The sequence below is a fragment of the Trachypithecus francoisi genome, unplaced genomic scaffold (genome assembly GCF_009764315.1).
Source record: "Trachypithecus francoisi isolate TF-2019V2 unplaced genomic scaffold, Tfra_2.0 Lachesis_group8, whole genome shotgun sequence".
Lineage (NCBI taxonomy): Eukaryota > Metazoa > Chordata > Mammalia > Primates > Cercopithecidae > Trachypithecus > Trachypithecus francoisi.
The window spans coordinates 108,486,103-108,498,156 of NW_022681473.1; the positions used below are offsets into that span (position 1 = coordinate 108,486,103).

The window sequence follows — 12,054 nt, forward strand, 5'->3', positions numbered from 1 at the left end:
GAGGAGGAGTGGGAGGAGGGGAGGAGCAACAGGCATAAGCCTGACACAGCGGGCCGGGAGAAGCAGGCAGACCCGCAGCCAGCAGAGCAGATAATTACACAGGAACCACGCCCTACACATTCATCCCTAACCTGATTTTTAAAAGAAGTGTTTTTTTCTCCCCCAGCTTAATTATTTTCCACAACTCAGCAACCAGTTGGGCTGCTTCCCTCTGACGCACTTGCTTCTCATCCAGGGAGCCAGGAGTCTCTGTCTTCACAGGTGAGCAGGCTTCACTGCACCCAGAGGCCCCTGGGGCAGAAGGTGAGGTGTCTGCAGAGGCCTAAGGGACACAGGGCTGTTAACTGGGTCACACAAGTTAAATAGCCTTGTAATTTTCCGGCCTGAGTTTCGGAGGAAAGATTGTCCACCCTGGGACTGTAACACTGCTTTTCACCTTAAGGGGGAAGGATGGGTTCCGTGTGATTTGGCTACTGATTATTGAACCCTACTTACCAACCTCCAGGCACTTTTCTAGGTATTGCATATATACGAGCTCATTCGAGCTTCCCTAAAACCTGTTCAATTACCCCCTTTTAATAGATGAGAAAACTGGGCCTTTAAGAAGATAACTCACTGGCCTAAGTCAAGTGGCAGAGCTGAGATTTGAACCCTAAGCCTTTTAGAAGCCAAAGCCCCTTCTTCAGCTGAGGGGTCGTGGAGCCACCTGAATATCTCACTGGAAGATGGCTTCTGAGAGTCTGTCCTCTCCCAATGACCCTAACAAGATACATACAGACTTTAGGTTATTGCTATCAGAGCAGGTCAGACCCTGTGTAGGTTCAAAGGACCGAGGCACAACAATGAGGGGAATCCAAGCAATGCCAAGCCAGGTGGTTGGGTCCTCAGAGCCCAAACACTTGACTGTTACCTGTCTCCACACTTGGCCTGCTGTGTGACTCAGAAAACATCTGCCCATCCTCTCTGGGTCAGGCCACAGGCAATGCCCTCCAAAAAGAGGCCAGCAAAGTGTGAGATTCAGATAATCTTAGAAGTCACCTGTTCAAATATGACTATCATATAAATGCAGACCTCAGGAAGAAAAATGAGAAAAATAAACTTCATTCTTTCCTCTCCATAGCCCCTGCAGAACACCAGGGACCCTCAGCTCTTGTGGAACATGCCCCACAGTCACTTCTGGGCTCTAACCCACTGGCCTGGTCCTGGGAAGCCTCCAAACCCCCAAGGAAAGGGCTGTGCCTCTCCAAGGCCAGGCTGGGCAGGGCAGAGCAGACAGTAGGTGAGGCTGGCATGGCAGGTTCTGGGCTATGTGGAGGAGAGTGGGTTTCCCTTCCTTCCCCTCCAATCCAGGTCAAGCTAGGAAGCCCCCGCCCCTTTGCCTCACCAGGCTGAGCAGCTAATCCTTTGCAAAAACAGCCCCTGGGAGCAAGGGCAGCAATAAGCCCAGCTCACAAAGCAGTTCAGTTCTGAGAGAATGTATGTGGGGTGGTGTTGGTGTGGGGAGTCCTGGCTTCATGACGGGGATTCTCCTCTTGCCTGAGGTCTCTGTCTGTGGGCCCCAAAGGGGCCCCCTCTTGTTTGAACTCACTGGTGAATTGGATAAGAGCTCCTTGGGCCTTCTGGGGAGGGGAACACTTTCTCAAAATTCCAGGCCCGATTTCTCTGGGCTCTTGCCTGAGGTATGGAGGGAGAAGGAGAGAGGGAAGTCCTGTCCTGACCTACTGGATTGGGACATGTCCCTCTCACTTTCCCTGATAGTGTTTCCCTAACCTGGAGAGAACAGGCGGTGAGGAGAAAAGAACAGAGAGGACACAAAGAAACAGAAGAGGAAAGTCATCTGGTTCTGGTTACAGTTCACCATCAATGCTGGATGAGCCTGGGGGCACCCTGGAGGGCCTCTGCTAGTTCTTAGAGTTCATGCACCCATCTTCCAGAAATCTGGGGAAAGATTCTGAGCCTTAGGAATAGGCTGACACAGAGTAGATGTTCAGATAATATTTGTGGGTGCGTGAATGGACAGACAGACGGATGAATGGATGGATGCATGGAAGTTAAAGCTAAATGAATAGGAATGAGGAAATAAATGAACACATGGATAAGATGTGTAGATAATGGATAAGTGGGTGGTTGGATGATGAACAAATGGATGAATGGATGGATGGGTGAATGAAATAAGTAAAAGCTAGATGAATATGAATAAGAAAATGGATGGATGGATGGACACATAGTTGAAGAATTGTGTCAAAGAATTTAAAAAAGAAGGGAAGGAGAGAGAAAGGATGATACATGGGAAGGAGAGAGGAAAGAGAAGGGAAGCGTAAGGAAGGAAGGAGATCTCAGATAGGCAGTAACTAGGTGAGTGGGTGGATTGCAAGGGTGTGCTGATAAAAGTTTAGGAACGGACTCTTCCAGGCAAAAAAGCACTGGTTTGTAGCATTTGAAAATTTCACCCTAGTCAGTCTCAAGCTACCAGTGTGAAGAGCACAAGAAAGAGATGCACACAGTCAACTCTCCCGAGCCAGTGTGCGCCTGCTCCAACGCATCGCTGGAGGACTAGTGGATGATCAAAGTGGAAGACATCTTATAAGATGGAGGATAGAAAGATGGATGCTGGAGGATGTCAGGGGAACAGGTTCAAGAGATTCAAGGCAAAGGAAAGATGAGGTGAATTTCTCTTCCAGGAGGCTTTCCCTAACCCAAGCCCAGTGACCACTGCCCCTATTCAACCCCTGTAACATCTATCCACCCCTGTATGTCCTACTTAGGAAGCATTTAGCTCAGCCCACCTGGTGTTGTTAATTATTCATTCATTCACACATACTTATTGAGCATCCTACCACGGGCCAGGGTTAGGCAAGGGACTGATCATACAGACAAGAAGGAGTCCCAGATCATGCCCTTGGGGAGTTCATAGTTTAGTGGGAGAAGAGATCAGTAAGCAAATCACTTGAATTTGGCATGAACAGTGAATGAGAGAAATATGTGTGACGGCCTTGGGTTGCTCAGAGGAGGGAGAAACCAGCATGTGCTGAGAGAGGCCCATCTCTCCAACCAGGATGAGCATGGCTCGTTTTCCATGCACATAAGTGGCCTCCCTGGCTACACAGAGACAGTATTTGACTTGACTCAGCAGATATTTATTTGGCTGAATTCTCAGTGGGTGTTGGTTGACTGGTCTTTTGGTTCTCCTAGGCCAGGGTGCAGGGCCCCTCCTCCCTTGAGGGACTGCTCTACCCAAATGCCTAGCAGAAGGTAGAGTCTCCTGGAGATCCCAGAAGCCAGGAGCTGAAAAGAAGCAAACAATTGTCCCTTCAGGGCTGGTCCCCAAGCCCTTGTCCCACCACCCCAACATCCCTCCTGGAGCTGAACCAAAGAAGAGGATTCCCACCCCTAAAGCACTGAGGTCTGGATGGTGTGGCACACCTCACAGGAAGATGATTGCTCCTGAAGCTCCCCAGGCCCTCGCTTAGGACCTGACTACAGGCAACCCCATCTACTGGGGTCCTGCCCCTCTCCAGCCTCAAACTCAGTTGCATAGGTCCCATAAGGGCATTTCCTAATGGCCCTGAGAGCCCGTGTGTCCTGTGCAACTTGGCAAAAAGCCCCCAAAGGCCATCATCTGCACTGCTGTGGCAGAGATGTCTCTTCACTTTTAAAGGCCTTGAAAGAAAGGGAGCCCGTGAAACCTCCCACTCCAGTCACTCCTCCCACATCTCATCTTGTTCTCCCTGTGGTCTAGCTTAAAGTCTTCCTGCTGCAGCATTTCTCCCTATACCAGGTGGTGGTGAGATGCGACTGGCTGCCTGCCCCTACCTCATCCCTTGTAAGCTTTAGAAGGTAAGAAGAGCTGGCAGGTGTGGCTTCCAGAGAAGGATTCCTATGGAGCAGAGGCAACTGCTACCTCTTCCTGCTTGGCCCTGTCAGACCAGGCATGCCTGAAAGCCCCCACAGAGTCCCTCCTCCCACACGCACCCACGGGCCAATCCCAAGCCTCCTCCCAGGCTTCTCCCATGAGGCACCTCAAAGATGTTCCCTTCCTGGCAACCTCCCTTGATTCAGCAGGTGGAGCCGCCTTCACTTACCTGCTGTGTGGCCTGGGAACACCTGATTCTGTCACCAGACATCTTCGGATGAAAGAGGAAACCCCTTTAAAAGGAGAAAACTTCTCAGGCTTTGTTGGAATCCCAGGGTTGGGAGGGAGTGGTCAGCTGGTCCATCCCCTTGCCCCTGGGCAAGGCTATAGCAAGGAAGTCTTTGATGTATCTTTTAAAGAACTATATATTATTTAAAAGGCCTGCGAGAAAAAAGATTTCATAGCTTCCTTCAGCCATTCATGTCAAGCTTTAGGACCGCTTGCTGTGGGAAGTTCTTCTTTGAGTCTAACATAAATAGTCTATAAATGAAAGTGTACTGTGCAATTGGAGTTAAGGAACTGAGCCTCTGGCCCTGCAAAAGGGAAAGTATGAGATAATTGTTTCTGTGAGAAGAGTTTGATCCAGTCTTAATGCTTACGTGGTTCTTTTGACCTTTTTTTTTTTTTTTTTTTGAGATGGGGTCTCACTCTATTGCCATGGCTGGAGTACCTTGGTGTGACCTCCTCTCACTGCAGCTTCCACCTCCCGGGTTCAAGCGATTCTCCTGCCTCAGTCTCCCAGTGCCTGGGACTACATGCCTGTGCCACCACACCCAGCTAATTTTTGTATTTTTTGGTAGAGACGGGTTTCACTATGTTGGCCAGGCTGGTCTTGAACTCCTGACCTCAAGTGATCCACTGGCCTAGGCCTCCCAAAGTGCTGGGATCACAGGCGTGAGCCACCGTGCCCAGTCTCTTTTGACTTCTTGGTGCCCCGTCCTCTTTTTGTACCTCTAGCTATAGACAGCAGCAAAAAGCCTATGGCGGTTTAAAACTTTATAGCAATAATAAAATTTCTAAAGTCTAATGTTCTCATGCCAGCTGTCCTAATACAACAGAATTTGTCCTGAAATTGGAAGGATTTAGATTATATATTAGGAAGAACTCTATAGATTGAGCAGTACTGTTCCTGTGATCATAAATTCCTTTCTCGGAAGCCCTTCAAAAGCAGGACTGATTTCTACCTGCCCGGAATGTTTCAGGCACCCTACCTGGGATGGGAGGAGAAGGGAAAGGAAAAGACGTTTGTGGCACCTCTCCAGGGGGCCAGGCATGGTCCCAGCCCTAGTGTACAGAGAATAAGAAGACACTGTCCTCACCCTCAGGAGCTGTTAGCTCACTGGGTCCCTTTGGATTCAAGCAACGGTCCTCTTGCTCCTACCCTTGGCTCCTTCTAAGGGAGGAGATCACCCCTCATATTTTCTTATGCTCAATTTCTGCCTCCAAAAAAAGAAGAAGTTAAAAGGCAGAAATGAAATCCACAAGCAGACAGCCCAGCACCACACCCTGGGCCTGGTAGTTAAAGATCGACCCCTGACCTAATCGATTATGTTATCTATAGATTCCAGACATTGTATAGAAAAGCACTGTGAAGATCCCTGTCCTGTTCTATTCCGTTCTAGTTACTGGTGCATGCATCCCCCAGTCACGTATCCCCTGCTTGTTCAATCAGTTACAACCTTCTCATGCACACCCCCTTAGAGTTGTGAGCCCTTAAAAGAGACAGGAATTGCTCACTCAGGAAGCTCGGTTGTTGGAGACGTGAGTCTTGCCAAAGCTCCCGGCCGAATAAAGCCCTTCCTTCCTTAACTCAGTGTCTGAGGGTTTTGTCTGCAGCTTGTCCTGCTACACTTCCAAGGCTTTTATCCCCTGAGAAGACACTGGGTCCTAACTATAGCTCTCAATTGAGCAGAATCAAGACAGGGCATCCCCAGGGAAAGGTGATCAGGTCTGGGTCTGGTAGTACAAATTGACCTAGGACTCTTGCATAATGGGGAGATCCTCGAGTACCCTGCCACCTTCCCAACACTGGCTTAGGACTCTGTGGAAAATACCCACTGGATCAGATCCCTTGGGGACCCTGTGCCCCATAGGTACTTGCCTGTGTCAAGTTGGCTAAGCTACAGCACCCAGTCATTTAATCAAACACTAATCTGGGTGTTGCTGTGAGAGTGAAGTCACCTACAGTCCATTGACTTTAAATAAAGGAGATTATCCTCAATAATGTGAGTGTACCGTATTTGATCAGTGGGAAGGCCCTATGAGTTAAAAACCAAGGTTTCTCAGAGAAGAAGAAATTCTGCCCCAAGATTGCAGTATCAACTCCTGCTTGCCCTCTGGATTTCAGACCTGTCAGCCCCAACAGTCTCATGAGCCAATTCCTGGAAACAAATCTCTTCATATAACTATAGGTTCTATTGGCTCCGTTTCTCTGCAGGATCCCGACTGAGTCCTGCTACAGCCCAGCCCTGGATGCCCAGAACTTTGTCAGGGTTTCTCCATGGGATAAGAACTTCACCTGGGGCCTGAGGGAATGGCTGGCTGTGGGTGCAGCCAGAGCTGGGGTGGAGGAGCCCCAGAACTTTCTTGATATGTGAATTTGGGCAAGTTACTTAATCTCTCTGAGCTAGTCTCTCCTACGAAATGAAACTGATCCTAGCTCCCTGGCAGGACCATTGGGGGATTAGGGAAGGTAAGAAATTGTGAAAATGCCGAGACTGTGCCTGGCTCCCAAGAACTATTCAGTACGTTTTTGTTGAATGTTTCACTTTGAGGGAAAGTGAGCAGAATTTTCTCTGCTGGAGAAGGACTGGAGACGGCCTGGTGAAGAGGAATTGCCAGGGCTTTCTTCCTGCTCCAGCAGCTGGGGCGGGCGAGGCTTCTAATCATCTGCTCCTGGCTCTCCTCCATGTCATCTCCCAGGTACCTTCCAGCCCTGAAATTCTATGATTATAGGGTTGCATCCTAAAATGCAGAGAAGGGCAGTGAAAATAATTAAAGACTTGGAAAACAGGACCTGAGAGGAAAGGGTTAAAGGCACTGGGATTATTTAGCCTGGAGAAGGGGTGTTTTAATCATACCCTTCTTTACCTAGAGAGGGTTATTTGGATGGAGGCACTGGTCAGTTTCTCTCCATCCCTTTAGAGGGCAAAGTCAGAGGGGACAGGGAACCGTCTAACAGGCAGCTAGAGGGATTGAAGTTAGACAGCAGGGTGCCTGTCTTGCCCAAATAACATCACCTATTTTACAGGACTTGTGCGGAGGTTATTTGTGGTAGGAAACGAATTAGATGACCTCTGGGTTTTCTCCTTGCTATTTGAATTCTAGACACTAATTTCCCCAGAATTGTGAAAAATAAGAGAAAAAAAATCGAAGCGCAAATTGAACAGGCGTGGTGGGGATAGCCCAGCAGCACTCCCTGGCCCTGCCCCTGGGCACAGTAGAGTGTCAGCCTCGGAGGCCCAGAGCTTACATGGGGCCAATCAGAGAGAAGCTTGTGCCCTGGACTTGTTCCCTGTTGCAGTATGTTGCAGTATCAACTGCAACTTGTCTTCCTCAGACCTCGGAAGACGTCTTTCTTCCCCACTCCTTCCACGCACACTGAATATGAACCTGCCCCAATTCAGGAAGGCATTAGGGAAAAGAAGATGCACCTCTTATCCTGAGGCTGCAGCAGCACTGACTCCCAAGGAACATCCAGACTCAGCCAGTTCCCTCCCAGACCCTGAGCTTCTTCCCTTCTTCATCGTCATTGCCACCATCGGAATAACAAGGCTGGCTACTATTCTTTGTTGAGGGCATGCTCTATGCCAAGCACTTCATATGGAGTACCCCTAATTCCATGGCACACGGTATAGGTAAGGAAATAGAGGCCCAGAGAGGTAAAGCAACTTGCCCAAGGCCACACAGCTGAGCCGGGCTCAGCCCTGTACCATCTATTCATGCTGTCTGAACTTCACTACTAACCCCTGAGGAACATAATCCTTATTTTACTGATGAAGAAATTAAGACTGAGAAGTTGAGCAATTTGCCCTCGGTCACTCGACTGTTAATCGATGAAGCCAGGTCTCTCAGCTCCAAAACCCGTGTCTTCCCTCCTAAATGAGGATGGTGAGGCCTACCCTGCTTCTTGCAGGTTCTCATCTGATGGATGGAGGGGAAAAACCCCTGGGAGACACCCCCCCAAGTGGGTGATGGGCAAGGGTCACTCCTGTGTCCATCAGAGAAATTGGAGAGAATCATGACAACAAATAGCATTATCATTTTCATGAAGCACTAATCATGTGTCAGGCACTGTGCTAGACCCTCAACATGCTCATCTCAATCAATCCTCCCCTAAGGGTACGAAGGGGGTCCTTCCATTCTCCTATTTTAAATAAGAAGCAACTGAGACACACAGAGTTTCAATAACTTGCCCAAGGTCGCAAGGTGAATAACTAGCAGAACTGGGTTTGGAACTCCATGTACTCTGACTCCAGAACTGTCCCTCTAATCCCTTGAACTGTGCTGCAAATTTTTTCCTCCTGAGCCAAGTGTGCTAATGAAATTGAGTCCAACAGCTACTTCTGAGCTGTCTCTAAAAGTTCTTTCCATGCCCTTCACGTTCTTCCAGCCTCCACTCCTGAGGTGCCCCAGAGCTGTCTCATTCCACATGGCAGCCTTATGCCTACCCTGGCCTCCTGAGCTCAGAATGGAGGAGATGCCCACCCCAGGAGGAGGCTCTGTGGTCAGAAGCTGTTCTTCTCTCCCAGGCAAGGCCCAGCTCCCTGTGTATGGGCTCGCCTGGGGACACAACTGAGCCCAGGATGAGAACCAGAGCTGGAGCCACAACCCAAGTGTGACCCAAATGCAGACCCAGAGCAGAACACTCGGGGGAGGCCCAGGGAGCAGGAGGAGGCAGCCTGACCCCGCAGAGATGGGAAGTGTGGATGGCTCAGAAGGAGATGACCCAGCTCTGCCTAGGTCACTGCCTGGCCTGAGGCTCTAGGGAGAGAGGAATGGGAGGGAAGAAGGGGACAGAGTGAGGGGACACTCAAGCACCAACTCAGTGCCATCCTGCTGGAGCCGTGTGCTGCTCCAGGAAGGGCTGGGTGGGGGCCCACTTTGGAGTCCTCATCATCCGGGCAGGGAGGCTGGGTGTGGCAACTTCCAGCAGGGGAACTGCTAGCCTCTCCACGCCTCACCTCTTGACTAGACCCTCCCCTCACACACAAAGCCGAACCAGACTGAACCATCTGCAGCTCCCAGAAAGGGAGTGCGCCCCTCGGGCTGCCCCACATGCTGTTCCAGTGCCTCTCCACCCTCTGCGGGTCTCAGCTTAGTTGGCATTTCCTCCAAGAATGGCTGCCTGACCTCCCCGCCCCAGTTCAGGCTGAGTGACCCCTCCATGTGCCCCTGCAACTTCAGTCAGTTCCCCAGGGCCTGCCTTGCCCCACTGCATTGGAATCATCTGTTTACACCACTTCCACCAGCAGGCCATAAGTCCAGGCCATCTCTGTAGTCACAGAGTCTAACACAGTGCCCAGCAAACAGTGGTGCCCAATAAGTATCTCGAGTTCACGGGTGGTTAAAACAGAACAAAGCCAGCACAGACTGCAGGCAACTCGTGGGTGCTGCCCCAAAGCCCAAGGTTTCCGGAGGACTGCCAGGCACTCAGCTGGTCTTAGCAAGAACAGATCAGGGTGCAAGAGTTGTGGGATGCTGTGGCAGTGAGGCCAAGTCTGGTGGAAGGTGAAGGGCTGAGGGGGAAGGCTGCCCAGGGCAGGGCAGCTCCAGCAGGGAGACCAGCCAGGGTGCAGGCCTGCGAACCTGGCTCAGATTTCCTCTAATCTGACAGTTTTCAAGGAAGCCAGGTGGAGGAAACATGTCAGGACAACAGCAGCCTGTCCATCCTGTTACAGATGTGCTGGCACTCAGATGACAATGAGGCAAGAGCCCTGCCTGCCTCACCCTGGGGAGACATAGGGTGGCAGAGTTGGGGGGTGGGCAAGCACCAAGGAGAAAGGGCAGGAAGCAATGCCTTGGGGTGTCTGTCCTGAGCCCCTCCCTCATGATCTCCCCTGAAGCTGGGACTGCAGTCCCTGAGCCCCAGGGCTAATCTAACCATCAACGGACCAAAGGCAATGGAGGGGGAGGACAAGAAGAAAGCTAGGTGGGAGGGAAAGAGAAATGAAACAGGAGTGACGGGAAGGTGAGAATGCAGCAGACAGCAAGAGCCAGAGTGAGTCAATGAGAGGGGGAAGCAGATCACATGGAGAAGCTATGTCAAAATACACTTTACAGCCGGCAGAACACCGTCCCCAGCATTGTCTGTATAAACACAAAACAGCCCTGTGAAGTGTAATTATCCTTTTCTTACCTTTTGTTTTATTTCACTTTTTATTATGGAAAACTTCAAAAACACACAATGTAAACACAATAGTATAATTTCAATCCTTATGTATCCATCACCCCACTTCCATAATGAGCATGTCACGCCATTCTCCTTTCACTATATTTTCACCCACTCAATTTTTATTGTTTTTTGACATTACTATTTTTTGGGAAAACTTGCACACATTAAAATGTGCAAATAGTAGCTCTACAATGTTGATAAAATGTTTATATCCAAGCAAACCACATCCCTATTATAATATGGTACACTGCCATCTCACTGGAAATTCTCTCATATTTCTTCCCAGTCAATCCTACCACTCGCCTCCATCCCCAACTAATCCAATTTCTAGCTACAGATTAGTTTTAGCTAATCTAGAACTTCACATCAGTGGACTCACCCCATCTTCATTCCTTAGTGCCTTGCTTCTTTCTCTTAGCATAATGTCTCTGGGACCCATTTGTCTGGATGCATGAATCGTGGTTTATTTCTTTGAAGTTGCTGACTAGGATTCCACTGTATGGACACAGCAGAATTTACCTAGCGATTTCCTGTTGATGAGCATTTCCTGTGCCTGACTATTGTGAATAAAGCTGCTATGAACATTTGTTTTTGTGGGCATGTTTTCATTTCCCCTGGATAAATACCTAAGAGTGGAATTTCCACATCAACAGTAGGTGTAAGTTTAACCTTTTGAGAAGCAGTCAAACCTTTTTCCAAAGTGGTTGCACTATTTTGCATTCCCACCACAAGGTACATGCATTTCAGGTGCTCTGTGATCTCACTAACATGCAGTTGTTGTAAGACTTTTAAATTGTAGCCATTCTAGCAGGTATGTAGTAGTATCACATTGTAGTTGTACTCTGTACTTTTTAATGACTAATGATGTTTAAGCAATGTTTCATGTGCTCATTGGCATTCATATACCTTCTTTTGTGAAGTATCTGTTTAAGTCTTTGGCTTATTTTTTTGTTAGCTGGGCATAGTGACACATGCCTGTAGTGCCAGCTACTTGGGAGGCAGGAGGATGGCTTGAGCCAGGGAGGCAGAGGTTGCAGTGAGCCAGGATTGTGCCACTACACTCCAGCCTGGGCAACAGAGCAAGACCCTCTCTGTCAAAAAGAAAAAAATAGTATTTTGCCCATTTTTAACACGGTTGCTTTTCTTTTTATTATTGAATCATAGGAGCTCTTTGTATATTCTACTAACAAGTCCATCAGATATATGTTTTCTGAATATCTTCTTCAAATCTGTGGTTTGTCTATTACTTTTCCTAATGATGTCCTTTTAGATTTATTAAGACATAATTTAAGGCCGGGGTGGGGTGGCTCACATCTGTAATCCCAGCACTTTGGGAGGCTGAGGTGGGCGGATCACGAGGTCAGGAGATCAAGATCAAGGCTAACACAGTGAAACCCCATCTCTACTGAAAATACAAAAAATTAGCTGGGTGTGGTGGCGGGCGCCTGTAGTCCCAGCTACTCTGGAGGCTGAGGCAGGAGAATCGCCCTGGGAGGCGGAGGTCGCAGCGAGCCGAGATCGCACCACTGCACTCCAGCCTGGGCCACAGAGTGATTACTCTGTTTAAAAAAAAGACATAATTTATATAAAATTCACCAATTTTCAGTGTTCTAACCAATGGGTTTTTGACAAATATGTATACAGTCATGTAACCACCACAAGAAACACAATATAGAACATTGTTGTCACTCCAAAAAGACACCTTTGGGTATATACCCAGTAATCAGATTGCTTGGTCAAATGGTAT

The 12,054-nt window shown here is 48.9% G+C and overlaps 1 long non-coding RNA gene across 1 annotated transcript; it reads right to left on the reverse strand.

The window, feature by feature from the left end:
- Positions 1 to 3,115: 3,115 nt before the first annotated feature.
- On the reverse strand, positions 3,116 to 4,672 carry LOC117080086. The gene is made up of 2 exons (XR_004435712.1): positions 4,083 to 4,672; positions 3,116 to 3,285 (listed from the first exon to the last, which is right to left on the reverse strand). It is a non-coding gene; the product is annotated as an uncharacterized LOC117080086 (long non-coding RNA).
- Between the last annotated feature and the right edge of the window lie 7,382 nt (positions 4,673 to 12,054).